The following is a 14,942-nucleotide window of genomic DNA, read 5'->3' on the forward strand; positions in this document are numbered from 1 at the left end:
CTAGAAATAGATCAAGGATGCATCCATTAGAGACTGTAAAACATTATGTTCCATAATCTAAATGGTATTATTGTACTATAAGTAAAAATGAATGAGGAATCAAAAATATTTTTAAGATATGACATATATAGTAAGTAAAAACAAAAAATAGTACATTTAATAACAACAAGACCATAAATGGAAAAAGAAATAAAATGAAAATAACTTCTATGAATTCATAGAGACCAAGCTTGACCCCAGAAAGAAGAGGAAAAAATGCTGTATATGTGGAAAGTTTTATTTACTGTCAGATATGGTGAAAGTTTTTCTTGGTTGTGTTAAATTTTTAAAAATCTATGCTTTAAGAAAAGACTACCATAGGCTGGTTGATATATCAAAAAATAATTATATTAGAAAAGCAAAAAAACATCAGAAAGGAAACAAAAAATCCAAGAAGAAACAATTCAAAAGGAGAGCATCAGGGAAGATATATAGATATACATATATATCTATCTATATATATATATATATATGTCAGTATAGATGCTTAGAAGAGTTCTTAATTAAGATTTTAAAAGAACATATAAAAAATATGGAAGCAAGAACATGTAATAAAAAGTGTACCATAGTACTGCATATTAAAGCATCTGGTAATTTTGAGGTTACATGATGCAATCAGACTCTTCCTTTACCAGGTCACCAGTATGATGGGGTATGGGGTGAGACCCAAAAGTATATTTGGGTTACAGGTTGGTGTTGCAAGTCAGTCCAAAAAAACTATAGGCATAGATTTTATGACACTGCTAAAAAGTTCTAAATTTCAAGAGGAGTTAGCAAGAAAATGGGTTTTTAGTAGTTAACAAGGGGAAAGACAAATTCCTTAGTGGTCCTCAAAATTAACCAGGAGGTAGACACTATTAAAGAGAATACACCATGAGGTAACTGAGACCATTGACTGGCAGGCTAATTCATACAGAAGTTAGGAAACATCTACAGTAGGAGCAGGTTTTTTTTATAGGAGAAATATAACCTTAGGGGTTTGATATCATAACATGACTTTCTGACTGGATAAGTAAATGTGGGGTGGAACTTTAATCAAAAGTTCACTTGAAGAAAAGGTCCATTCGGAACAAAAGTCCCACTTGAGGTTGAGGTGATCCCAATCAATTCCCTTCCCTGCTTGTCTCAGGATTATTATAATCTCTGCTAACACCCATCTAGCTACCCAAGACCTCTTAAAAAGGTGGTCTACTACCTACCACCTACAGTGGTGTAACAGATATAGTGTTATACCTAGAGTCAAGAGGATCTAAGCTCAAATCAAAACTCAGATGCTTACTAATTCTGTAACCCTGAGGATGTTTCTTAACCTCAATCTTTCTCAATTCCTAGGGATAATAATAGTATCTATTGCTTTGGGAAAAAAAAAAAACAATAAATTAAAAAAAAATTCTTACTGCTTTAGGAAGCTGTAAAAATTCACCCAAAATTGTATTCTCTAAACATGAGATGCTAGACAGAGTGCATTTTGGAAAAAAAATATCTGTTTAAATCTCTTTCCCTCCTACTTTTTCCTAATTATCCCTCTTAAGGTTTCATTCAAATAATAATAAAAGAAGCAATTTAATTTGTTTACAGATTTATCACAATTACCATCTTGAAAAAGTAAATGTTTACATACAAAGGTATAAAGGAACTTTTATGAAACACTGCTGTCCATATGTCTGTCTATCTTTCTCTTCATTAGCTCTGGCTGTACCATGTGCAGGAACATTTGTTTAATTGTATCTCTAGTGGGATTGCTTTATAGGATTTTGGTTGAGGACATGAGGCTAGAAGCATGATTGTTCCCAAAGTTTTTGGGTTCAGCCACCTGGGTACTCTGCATTAGGGTCTGAGAGGAAATGGTTTTCAAAGTGGAGGTGTTTCTTTGACTGTCCTGCTATATACTATCTTCTGTTTTTCCTTCAGAGACAGCCACTGTAAGTCTTCTGTCTGGAGAGATTTCAACAACTTATGTACATTATTTTTCCTATTGGCTTTGATTTGGAGTCTGGTGCTTCAGATATCATGGCTGTGACTCTTTTTTTTTTTTTTTTTTTTTTTTGCTTCTTGGATCACTGAGCCTCCACTGTTTTTTCTCTGCTTCTTCTTGACTCATAAGTTTTACAATATCTGATCTTCTTCTATTAAGTTAAGAGGTGGGAAAAGGCAGTATTATGAACGACATCTACATTCTTCTCTAGTCCCAAGATCAAGGCAAAGCTTCCTTGGGAGAATGTTAAGCAGAATATTAAATATCTGTTTCTAGTGTACTTATCTCCTTGGTCAGTCTGTCACTTAATTGACATTTTTAAAATATCTGTTATGTTCCAGATGTGGTGCTGTGATGGCAAAAATAAACAAAAACGTCCCTGGTTTGCAGGAGATGACTTAGAGGAGGGAGACAATATGTAAACATTTATGTACAAAAAGGATAATCACAGAGTGAATGTGCTAAGATTAAGGGGAACTAGGAGAAATTTCTTGTACAAGGTAAGATTTAGCTAAGACTTGAAGAAAACTAAGGAAGCCAATAGGCACAGATCAAGAGGGAGATGTTTTCAGGCATGGAAAACAATCATTGAATATGCTTGGATAGGAAATAGAGTTTTATGTATGAGGAACAAAAAAAAAGCATCTAGTATTACTGAATTGCAGGATAAATGGAAAGAAATAAGTGGAAAGGTAGATGGGGTCAGAGTATCAAAGTGTTAAAAAGTCAAACAGATTTTTTATTAGATCATAGAAGTTATAAAGACATACTAGATATAAGGAGATAATTTACTGAATAAGGGGATAACATGATCAGATCTGTGCTTCAGGAAGATCAGTTTGAGGCTGAGGGGAGAATAGACTAAACTAGGAAGAGACTCACCAATAAGATGCTACAATAATCCAGTTGTGAAGTCATGAGAGATTGGATTTCAGGGTAAAGAGGCTCAGATAAGACCAATGATAGAAAGGGCAGCAAGGTGATGTAGTAATTAGAACACCCAACATCGAGTCAGGAAGATCTCAATACAAATCCAGCCTCAAACACTTACTAACTTTGTGATCTTGGGCAAGCCACTTGACCAATATTTGCTTCAATTTCTTCATCTGTAAAGTAGAAACCCACAGGAGAAGGGAATAGTAAACCACTTCAGTATCTTTGTGAAGAAGACTCCATGGGCAAAATTCATGGAGTCATGTACAGTCAGACATGATTAAATGACTGAACAGCAATAGAAATAAGACTTAGCAACTGATTGAGTGTGAGAGGGAGGGAGGTGATAGCTAAAACAGAGATTGTTAAAGCAATACTACACAAAGACAAACTATAGAGAGAAGCAGATCTTGTGGGAATCATAGGATTAAAGATTTCTATCTGGAAGAAATTTTAGAAATCATTCATTCTAACTCTCATTTTATATATAATGAAATTGAGATCCAAAGAGGTTGTCAATGAATCAGTCATCAAGAATTTGTCAAATACCCTCCTTGTGCCAGACACTGTTAAGTATTAGGAATGCAAAGAAAGGCTACCTTACACATAAAATCTCATATAATATTTTTGTTATTACAAATCCAAAAAATCAAAAATTTTGGCTACCAAAAGATCATTGAAAAGATGCTCTAAAGGCACAAGTAGGTAATAGCCTATTTCCAATGTTGACTTACTGGCAGGGAATACTCCAAAGGAATAATCATTAAATAAATATTAAGATAAGGTGGGAAGGTTTTGTAGTATAAATAACAAACAGTCAAGTTCTACACTGATATCCCCAATTTCATTTTAAAAGATCTAGAAGAAAGGCCTTAATATGCCATATAAATCCTCTGAAAGGATCTATAAACTATAAACATTAATCCCACAGGATAAGAAGACATGCAATTTGACCTAGTGATAGAAATACACATAAATTAAATAGATAAAAATGTGCATATATACACATACATGTATAGAAATACATGTATGTATGTATGTAGATATAGATGCATATCTCTGACTTTATATCTATATCTATTTATATATGTAAATGTTTATACTTTACACATAAAATTAAAATTGGAATGTACTTGACTTCATAGGGAATAAATGATCAGGAGCAGGTGGATTAGTAAAAATGAGACATTCAATCATGTCTGTAATATAATTTTAAATACTCCTGTAGAGACTCATTTCCAACTCACCCTACTCTGAATTCAGAGGAATAAGTATTATTTGCTTTGGGTAATTTCTCTTACTTCAAAGCAGTCTTTGAAAGATAGTATTCACTCAAGTAAATAATTTCCTACCCAGCTAAACTCATAGACTTTTCCATTAAGTCTCAAAAAAAAAAATGTTCATCCTGCAAGACCACTTCAGTTCTAGTATTCATACCTCATCAGTTTATCCTCTGCCCCAGGGGTCTCTCCTTGCCTCCCTCTGATGATAAGGGGGAGAACTCTATACCCAGAACCCTCATTTAAAGAAGTAACCCAAATTCTTCTCTCTTCATTTTCTATTCAGCTGTGCTTATCTGTACTCCTCCAACATGCCCTTTCTGACTCTTGCACCAGGTACCTCCCATCTGACATTTCCTTCAGCAGCAAATGATTTGGTTCTGATAACTGGAATTCATCAAGAGCACATGGTATATACAGTGGTGCAAAACTGAAATAGAAATAGAAATAGGTCCTTCCAGGCCATATAGGAACTTAGAAAAACCTCAATACAGAGCCTTCAAATCTGACACCAGTAGAGTAGACAAAGAGCTAGATTTGAAGTTTGAAGTTAAAGTAAGCTATAATCATATCCTGCCTTAGACTCTTACTGGCACAAACTCTTAATTCTAATTCCCTTTATCTGCTGATTATTTCCTATTTGTCTTGTATATAGCTTGTTGGAGATTTAAACATACTGTACTTTTATGTTATAATGAATTGAGAACTAACCTTGAAAATAGGAGACCGGTTTAAGTCTCATCTCTGACATATACTGAATGCGTAACATGAAAAAGTCATTTAGCATCATAGTATCCAATAGACAATTCTCTAAAAGTATAAGTTGCAGAGAAGGTACCAACTTAAATAGAAAAAATTTCCTTAACCAGGGAGTTCCCCAGTACTACTGAAATTGCAGGTCTTCTCCCTATCCTTATTATGATACATTAAAATCTTATTTAACAAAGCTTAAGATTATAAACCAATATGTTTGGTTCCAGAAAATTCTATTAGTAACATCAGAAATCTTGGGGAGTTATTCCAATGAGGAATTAAAGAAGAAGTTTATTGTTAGGAGGAGTCATTAGGTCACAAGATGTGAATGGGAAGACATGCTCCCCATTAGTCCATTTTTTAGTAGTTCTCCAGATTGTAAATGACCTACCCCAATGACAAGGAGAAATGTTGGAAAGAAGAAGTAAAATCAATGATAAATGGAAGGAATCTTAGCCATCCATATACATTTCTGCTTGCTATGGAGGTCAGTACAGAAAACATTCAAGAGACTTTTCTGTATTTGCACTTGCACTGTAGACATCATGCAGTAGAATTTGGGCAAATGAAAGACAGAGTGGATAGTAGGATGAAGATGCTATGTAGGTGGATGGATGTTTTGGATGTTCTTAATATGATAATCTCTAATTTTTTGTTCATCTATTGAAACAAATGCTTTTTGGAAAGGGATTTAAAAAAAGAAACACAGCATGATCTTGTACACTCTGAACTCTTAGATTAATTGTATAACTTGAAAGGAGATCATTTATGATGACTTTACTGTTCCTTTCTCACAATTTTCATTTAGTATACCCTCAATAGGTATATTAATCATTCTTTTTTTTTTTAAGTTTTTAAATCTTGGGAAGTAAATCCAAGTTGATGGATGTGAATTTTCTCTTGATAACATTTTTGAAGTTATTAATCTAGTCTGTTTTTGTTTTCTCCATTCTTCTAGTATATTTGCCTCTCTGATATATTGTATGCAATAATCTCTTCATGCTTTTAAAATATTGCTGTCTCAAATATAGATTACTTTAGAATATATGTTATTTTATTCAAGTGATTTTCCTTATTTTGTTTACTCATGTGCCATTTCTACTTTCTAATAGATCATATTGATGACTGAAGATTTAAAATCAAGTAGGGTAGTTAAAATAAGAATAGAACATTATACAAACACCAAAAGTCTGAATTATTACATGTCTTTTTTTTTCTGAGGCAATTGGGGTTAAGTGACTTGTAGAGCATCACACAACTAGGAAGTGTTAAGTACCCGAGATCAAATTTGAACTCAGGTCCTCCTGACTTCAAGGCTGGTGCTCTATCTGCTGCACCAATTAGCTGCCCCTCTTACCTCTCTTTTTGTTGTCCTCCTGCTAACTTCATTTTATGAAAGCTTTTAGAGTGATATAGCTCTTCATGCCACCATTTCTGTAAACAGTTTTGCTTTCAATGTATTTTCACCGTTTTATGAGAAACCTACCTCATGATCCTCCAGGAGCATCCTCCTCTGTAGTGTTTTGCCAGTGGATTTGTTTTCTTATCTGATGTGTTGCTAGATAAGGCAGTTTCTGATATCATTAGACCATTTTATTAATTGTGTTTTGTGATTGCTTTTTTAAATCAGTAACATTTATACCATAGTATGCCTTTTTTATCTTTTTATAATTATCCATCTGTTTTGATGTTGACTTTTTTAACTTTTGCACCAAATAGTTAATGATCTGACTGTGCAGGCAGTAGACTGTGTGTGTTTCATGTAGTCCTTAATCAAAGAATAATATACTTTCAAAATTAGAAGGTACTATAGCAGCCATCTAATCCAACACACACCTCAAAAACAATTCCCTCCACAATAAAGATGCAAGATGGTCTGTAATTAAAGATCTCTACTCAGGAGAAACTGATTACCTCTATCTAGACCATTCCATTGGTTAACTCGAAATGTTAGATAGTTTTTCCTTACATCAAGTCAAAATTTCAATTATATTAATTTCCTTTTTGTTAAGATATCACTTTAATTTGTGTGATATTTTTTCAGACTTGCTATGTTTAGCTCATATCAGTTCTCTTCTTTAAGATAGTATTTATATAAAAACATGAGAATTCAGAGTAGTATATATGTTTTTAGAAGCTTTCATTTTTTCTATCTGAATCATATTTTCCAACATGCTTTTCATCATCCTTTCCTTTGTCTACTTCCACAATGAAAAAATCAAGTGAAAAGGCATATGGTGACTTAGTTATTTTGTAAAGAATAGGATTTCTATAGCCATTCATGCCTGTGTTACAGATATTGGTATATTAGCTGAAGTTATTTTCACGGTGTTTTATTTTGCTTATGTTTAGCATGATCCTTCAATAGGATATGAAAAAAGGTTCCATGGAATAAAGTTTCTTGTTGCCTTTTGGTATGCGATAAAAATCAGTTGCCTCTCCAAATATTTCCATTTTGCTTCACTTTCCTGTTGTTTTCTAGTTTACATTTATAAAAAGTATGATAATGTTAATATATTTTATTTTTTCTGATAGTATGCCAATGTATTGGTTATTGCATAAATACAATATTTAGGGTACCAATAATTGTTCATAACAGAGCATGTCAAAAAATATAAACTTATTCCTGCCCTCACAATCCTTTTCTTTTTTTTTTTTCTCACAATCCTTTTCTATTCACTATTCCATCATCAATACTAAAGAAGTAAAAGTTCAGGACACATGATTGAGATAACGTTTTAAAATTTTCTTTGTCTTATAAGTTGCCAGAATCAAAGTAAAAACAAAACAAGAACAACAAAAACAAAAAACAAAAAACAAAACAAAACAAAAATTAACAAAAAAACAAAAGTTAATCATTGAGAAATTATATTAAAAGACAGAGGTGTCAAATATGTTGTCCATGGTCACATGCAGCCAATGATACTTTCCCAAGGATTGCCAAATCAGGTTAAAAGTAGTTCCTCTCTGATTTTAATAAAAATAAAATGCATAATATTTTAGTTTTCTAAATGAATATGCAGCCTGCTGGAATCCTTATTTATGGATTGTTGGCCTGCTTTCTACTTGGCATTTGATACCTCTACTGTAAGAGATGCATTCCTACTTCCCACACTAATCCAATAAACACTATAATTGTTCTCTGTGAATTAGGTATCTCCCTCTAATTCACTTTCTATTTAATTGTCAAAGTGATTTCCCTGGGGCATGTAGCACAAAAGATAGAGCACTAACCCTGGAGTGAGGAGGATATGAGTTCAAATGTGACTCCAGACACTTAACATTTTCTAGCTGTGTCACCCTGGTCAAGTCATTTAACCTAATTGCCTCACAATAACAAACAAACAACCCCTCCAAAGGAAAAAAAAACCCAACACCAAAAAGAAAGTGATTTTTTTTTTCTAAAAGCACAAATCTGACCATGTCATTCTCACTCCCCCTCAATAAACTACAATGACTCTCAATTAACCACTCAATTAGCCTCAGTTGTAGGATAGAATAAAAAATTCTTTGGCCCTTAAAGAGATTCACCAGCAAAAAGTGGTGAGGGACTAAAATAATATAGTTACCATATAAATGAAGACAAGGTGGCAGATGTGTGATGTAAAATTAGAATGAATTAATCATGGCATTTGTTTAGATATGGATGGTAAGAAAGAGAAAAAGGTAGAAATAATCAAGTTGCAAACTTGTGTATATGAAAGATAATAGTACCTTTTACAAATATAGGAAAGTTAGGAAGGGGTTGGGTTTAAGAAAAAAAGATGAATTCTATTTTAGATATGTTAAGTTTGAGCTCCATGGGACACTCCCATGTAAGTAATATCATGGGTATTTGGTAATGCAAAAATGAAGTTCAGAAGAAAGATGAGGGATGGCTATTTAGATTTGTGAATCATCTTTATAAATATGATTGTTGAAACCACTGGACCTAATGAAATAATCATGGAAAAGAAAAGAGCCTTATATAGAACATTAGAATAGTCACATTTATGGGGGTCAGAATTAGTAAAGGATAGTGTATTAGGAAGTGGGAAGGATTGGAATGAATAAAAATGGTAGTGAAAAATCTGTGTAGCAGGTGTCCCTAAAAGGAAGGAAAAAGATTGGGAGAGATAGGATAAGGTTATTGTCAGAGGAATTTCAGACCATATCCCTAAATCCTTTTTGGAAAAGGTGAGACCTGACTTATCTGAAAATATGATTATTCCTGAGTATAGAGTATGGGCTTCATCTCTGGAGGGCTTCAGGGTCAGCCAGAGTCAGAATAAATCAAAGTCCTTGGTCTTTAAGGGGAGAAATGAAAGAAGCAGCCAAGCAGAATTCGGGAGTCCAGAGTCACCAACTTCTCTCCTCCTTATCCTGCTGCCAAGTGACTCTGGCCTCCGTCCCTCCACCCTCCAATCCTTGCCTATGATTACCTTAACACCAAACATCCAGCAAGCACCAACAAAGAGAAGAGCCATTTATCCAAACATGTGCTAATAGAGTCATTGTCTCACATGGAATAGGTAATTAACCTTAAGTTCTTGGTTGTCTGATTCAAGTATACCTTTTTGGAGTTTCAGCCCTCTACACTGAGTATCTATGAGCTAGTGTGGAAAGGGTGTTAAAAGTCATGGGAATTAAAAGGTTGATTAAATGGAAAGGGTGTGTGTGTGTGTGTGTGTGTGTGTGTGTGTGTGTGTGAATTTAGGACCTGAGATTGCAGTAAAGAGGAACACTATGGTATAGTTGCTATAAAAATATTGAGGAATTGTTTCTCGATTGCCAAGGAGATGGAGCACCTAGTGCACTCCACTCTTTACACAGGCATTGTTTGGACTTCTTTCCGTCCTAGGAGAATCTGACCTTAAATAATAGGAATTATACTCCCAATTGTCATGTTCTCTTTTGGAGACGATTTTCCTTATGGCTCATTCTAGTATCTCTTATCGAAAATAAGGAAATAAAAAGTTACTAAGTATACAATATGAATCATGCATAAGATAGATACTTTTATTTCTTTACATAAAAGAATACTAAACACATGTCCACAAGTGTACATGATCAGAACAAATTCAGTAATTCTACTTAGAACTATTACAGTCTTCTGAGAAGATGATACTTAAACTTCTTCAAAGTATAAAGCAATTCATGAGATTGATGATTAAGCATTAAACATTTCACTGTGGCTCTAAACAATCACAGCACTCTAAACTTGAATTTCATCTGAATTTTGCAGTCAGAGGCTTCCACAGTCAACTGTTCCTGGTTCTGCTGTAAACAACCACTCCTGTACATCTTTCATCCAATTACTCCAGTTGATACTGCTGATACCACACTCTCAACCTTTTCAAATTTACAAGCCCACCTTCCAGCTTAGACATGATATTGCTGTTAGGTCACCTTTTCTGAAAAAAGAAGCACAAAAAGACCCAGTCTGAACTCTTTTATGTGTTTGCCTATAGAAGACATAATCTTTGGAAGCCATGGTTCAAAGCTACACAAAAGTCAGGCTGGAGGTATGGGTTAAATTCAAATTAATCCTGAAATAATTCATAGCCAGAAAGGAAGTATAAGATGAAGGAGAAGGCCTCTCTCATTTGTACATCCACTGAGTCATAAGTTCTCCCAGTTTCTTATTTCTTGTACACTCACCAAATTATGTGAATTGATGTCTTTATTTTAAATTTACAACATTACTGAAATGGCAAAGAAAGAATATATAATTTAAAAATTGGGGTATATTTAGTCAGATTAAACTATCCTTTCTTCATATATACCAATTGAGATTTGCATATAGAATTTGCTCTGTGCAAAATCATAGTATTAAAGGATGTTTATGGCTTACAGTGATGATGTTGCATAATACCTATGATTTCCTTGCATAATCTACATAGATAACCCAACTACAATTTCCAGTGGCAAAAACTTGGTCTTGAATAGCCATGACAAACCTTTCAGTTTTCATAATCTTCATGACTCAGTTGCCTGTTGACTATTTGTTGCCTTTTTAGCATATAATTGGCTAAGTTCACGTGAATGTTCCTCCTGGAAAATGCTCATTTTTATTGATTAGGAAATGAAAACATAGTATGAGCATTGACTTACATAGTTCTTAAGTAGCAAATCTGTGATAAAAGTATAATATTTTACTCCCTCAAGCAGGGCTTTTCCCAGTACACCTGATATCAATATATGTAAGTCTTAGATTTCTGTGGCTTTGATATCCTTGATTTGGACAGAAGGGCTTGGGGATCAATCAAAAGAACTTGAGTATGTTTAGTTTGGAGAATAGAGTATTTAAGTGGGATATATGATGTCACATATTTTAAAGACATATTATAAAAAGATTGCACTGATTCTATTTCATTCAAAATAACAAAGCTCAAGCTCCTCAGTCTGTCAGTAAATTTTTATTAAACAAATACTGGGAGCCAGTCATTGTGCCAAGTGTGGAGGATATAAAGAAAGGCAAAAGTCCATCCTTGTTCCCCAAAAGCCTATAGATTAGGGAAGGACACAATTTGCAAACAATCCATAACCTAGAGTAGCTATGTGACGCAGTGTTGGACTTAGAGTCAGGAAGACTCATCTTCCTGAGTTCAAATCTAACTTTACACACTTCTTAGATTTGTGAGTATGGGCAAGTCACTAACCCTGTTTGCCTCATCTGTAAAATGAGGTGGAGAAGGAAATGGCAAACCACTCCAGTATCTTTAGTAATAATGAAGAGCTGGACATAATTGAAATGACTGAAAACCAATATGTACTAAAAAGCTATATAGAGAATACACTACAATTCACCAATAAAGGGAAAACAGTAGAAGTAAGAGGAGTAGGGGGAAGGGATTAAAAAGTGCTTTGTGTAGCATGTGGGATTATAGATGGGATTTGAATGAAACCAGAGAAGCCAGTAGCCAGAGATAAGGATGTAGAACATTCTAGATATTGAGGACAGCTAATGAAAATGCCCAGGAAGGAATGCTAATATTTTCTTTGAGGAATTGTAAGAAGACAAGTTTCACTGAAATTCAGAATATGTGGTTGTATGTAGGGAAAGAGATGACTGGAAAGGAGGAGAAAGACTTAGAATACCAAACAGGATTTAATCCTGGAAGTTATAGGGAGCCACTGGAATTGATTGAATGGAAGGGTAAAGTAATCAAGTCCAAAGGAAGTAAACATGAATTCAATGTAAATATTAGTGTCCTAACAATTAAGAGCTATCCAAAAACTGAAAATGTTTATTTTGGGAGCTATTAAACTTTCAACATAGGAGGTATATTTTAATTGAAGTAAAAATATTACCCTGCTTAATGCCTAGTAGATAGTCTTCCTTATTTATGGCTGGAAAAATCAGCACTCTTCAACCAACCTGAAACTGATCTTCTTTAATCTTAGCTAGACTTGAATTTCAAGTGGTAGACATGGAATTTAGCACTAGTCACATTTTTGTTGTTCATTCATTCAGTCCTGTCTGACCCTTTGTTATCCCATGAACTGTAGCTTGCTGGGCCCTTCTATTTTCCACTATCTCTTGAAGTCTGTGCAATTTCATATTCATTGTTTTCATGGCATTATCTATCCTTCTCACCCTTCTTTTACTTTTTTGCTTTCAATCTTTCCCATTATTATGTTGTTTTCCACTGAGATCTGTTTTCTTATTATGTATTATTATGTATTTAAGCTTCAGTTTCAGTATTTCACCTTTCAGTGAATATACTGAATTAATTTCTTTAAATATTGACTTATTTTATCTTCTTGATGTCCAAGGGGCTCCCAAAAGTCTTCTCCAGCACAAAAATTGAAACTCATTGATTTTTTTCAGAGCTTAGCTTTCTTTTTTAGTACAATTCTCACAACCACCTATTGCTACTAAGAAAACCATAGCTTAAAATATGAAGACCTCTGTAAGCAAAGTAATGTCTTTGTTTTTTTAAGATGTTCTCCAGATTTCCCATAGCTTTCCTTCTAAGAAGCAAGCATTTCTAATTTCATGGCTGCACTCACCATCTGCATTGATTTTTCAGCCCAAGAATATAAAATTTGACACAGCTTCTTTTTCTTCTTCTTCTTCCTCTGTTTACCAGGAAGTGATAAGATCAGTTGCCAAAATCTTATTTTTTTTATGTTGAACTTTAATATAGCTTTTATATTTTTTTCTTTTACCCTTATCAAGAGGCTTCTTAATTCTTCAATTTTTGCCATAAGGACGATATTCTTCACATATCTTAATTTATTGATATTTTCCCTAGCAACCTTAAAAAAAAGGTTTTAATTCATCCAGCCTGGTATCTCACATGATGTACTCTGTATATAAGTTACAGTAAATAAGGTGGCAATGTACCATTTTTCATACTCCTTTTCCAATCTTAAACCAATCAGTTCTATTACATTTAGTTCTAACTTGTTTCTAGACCTGTATACAGTTTCCCTGAAGACAAGTAAAATAATCTAGTATTCTGATCTCTTTGATGACTTGCCACATTTTGTTGTGATCCAAACAGTCAAATGCTTTAATGTAGTCAATTGGGCAAAACTCCGTTGTTTTCTCTGTAATCCAGTAAAATTTAGTAATCTGGTCTCTAATTCTTCCTCTTTAAAATAAACCTGCTAAACTGGTAATTCTTAGTCCTTACATTGCTGAAACTTGGCCTGCAGAACCTTAAGCCTAATCTTGTCTTTCTAGCTTGTTTGACCTGCCAGTATTTGAATAGTCTTTTAGCTCCCTAAGGTGCATCCATGCCAGAGCAGGAATTAGTTCCTTACCCTTAAAGTGATTACAGCCTAATGAAGTGGTAGTAAACATTTTTCCCCTTTGGGCTCAGCATTATTCTTTGCTACATAGAATTATAGCACTGTAAAGGAAAGTGGGGAAAAAACTTGCATGTGCACATATAATTCTAAGTATAAGACTCACACAATTCACAACCTAACTGTCTAAACCCATAGCACAAAAGTATATTATGCATATAGGATTCAAAGTATATCCTGTGGAAATCATTAACTTAGTAGGGAAAATATCTTCAAAGATACATATAATATAAAATGGAGTTAAAAATTCATGAGAGACACAAATTTCTGTGAAAAGTCATAGAAGAGAGACAACTTTTCTAATTGGGAAGGCTGTAATGTCTTTAAATTTATGTCTTTAAAAATTCATATAATTTCAGTTGAAAGAATTTTGGCAGATGGTATGTGTTAAGGGGCAGGTCAGTTCTCCAAGAGCCTCCACAGCTGTGTATCATAGCATCTGAAGGAGTTGCTGACTCCTTTGCAGACACAGATGTTATGAATGGGAATGAAATAAATTGGAGGTAGAGGGAAGAGGGAAGAGGTCAGACAATGCAATGGCCTCTCAATCGCCTTGTATCATCCTTTCACAAGAGGAGATCCATTTTGCAGGTCTGGATTGGAACTCCAGCAACCACTGTCAGGTGGTTCCCAAGCATCCCAACAACTCCCATATTCCAACAGGCATGCTAGATATAGGGAGTAGGGGGAAACAGGAAAACATTTATTTGATGAATGGTGGATAGAACATTTTGATTGCCTTGGCATATTAAGCATAGGTTTGTTAAAAGGAGTAGAAAAGATAGGCCAAAATCAAATTTTAAAGGGCCATAAATTCCTTTGAGAACCTACTATGTGCCCAGCCCTTTGTTGGTATGGATGGTCAGAGAAATGAAACATGAGCAATCCTAGAATCCAGAATCCCTGAGCTGGAAGGACCTAGAGGCCTTTGGCCTACTCTGTACCTAAATGGACATTTCTGTAGTCTTTACTTCTCAAAAGCAAGAAATCAATCTTTGCCTCCAGTAATAGTTTGTTACCTTTCCATGCAGTCCTGGTCACTTGGGGATGGAAAACTTTTCCTGACATTAAGTCCCAGCTTGCCTCTGATTTCAGTAGATTTGACAGGGAAGTAAATTGTGAAGGTAAATGAAGAGTCAAAAAATTCTAATCAGTCGAATATG

General features: G+C 34.3%; 1 protein-coding gene across 37 annotated transcripts in view; it reads left to right on the forward strand.

The window, feature by feature from the left end:
* The window catches only part of RIMS2 (regulating synaptic membrane exocytosis 2), a 775,594-nt gene that overhangs the window by 578,513 nt on the left and 182,139 nt on the right, over nt 1-14,942 (forward strand). The window lies entirely within an intron of this gene.

This window comes from Sarcophilus harrisii, chromosome 1 (genome assembly GCF_902635505.1).
Source record: "Sarcophilus harrisii chromosome 1, mSarHar1.11, whole genome shotgun sequence".
Lineage (NCBI taxonomy): Eukaryota > Metazoa > Chordata > Mammalia > Dasyuromorphia > Dasyuridae > Sarcophilus > Sarcophilus harrisii.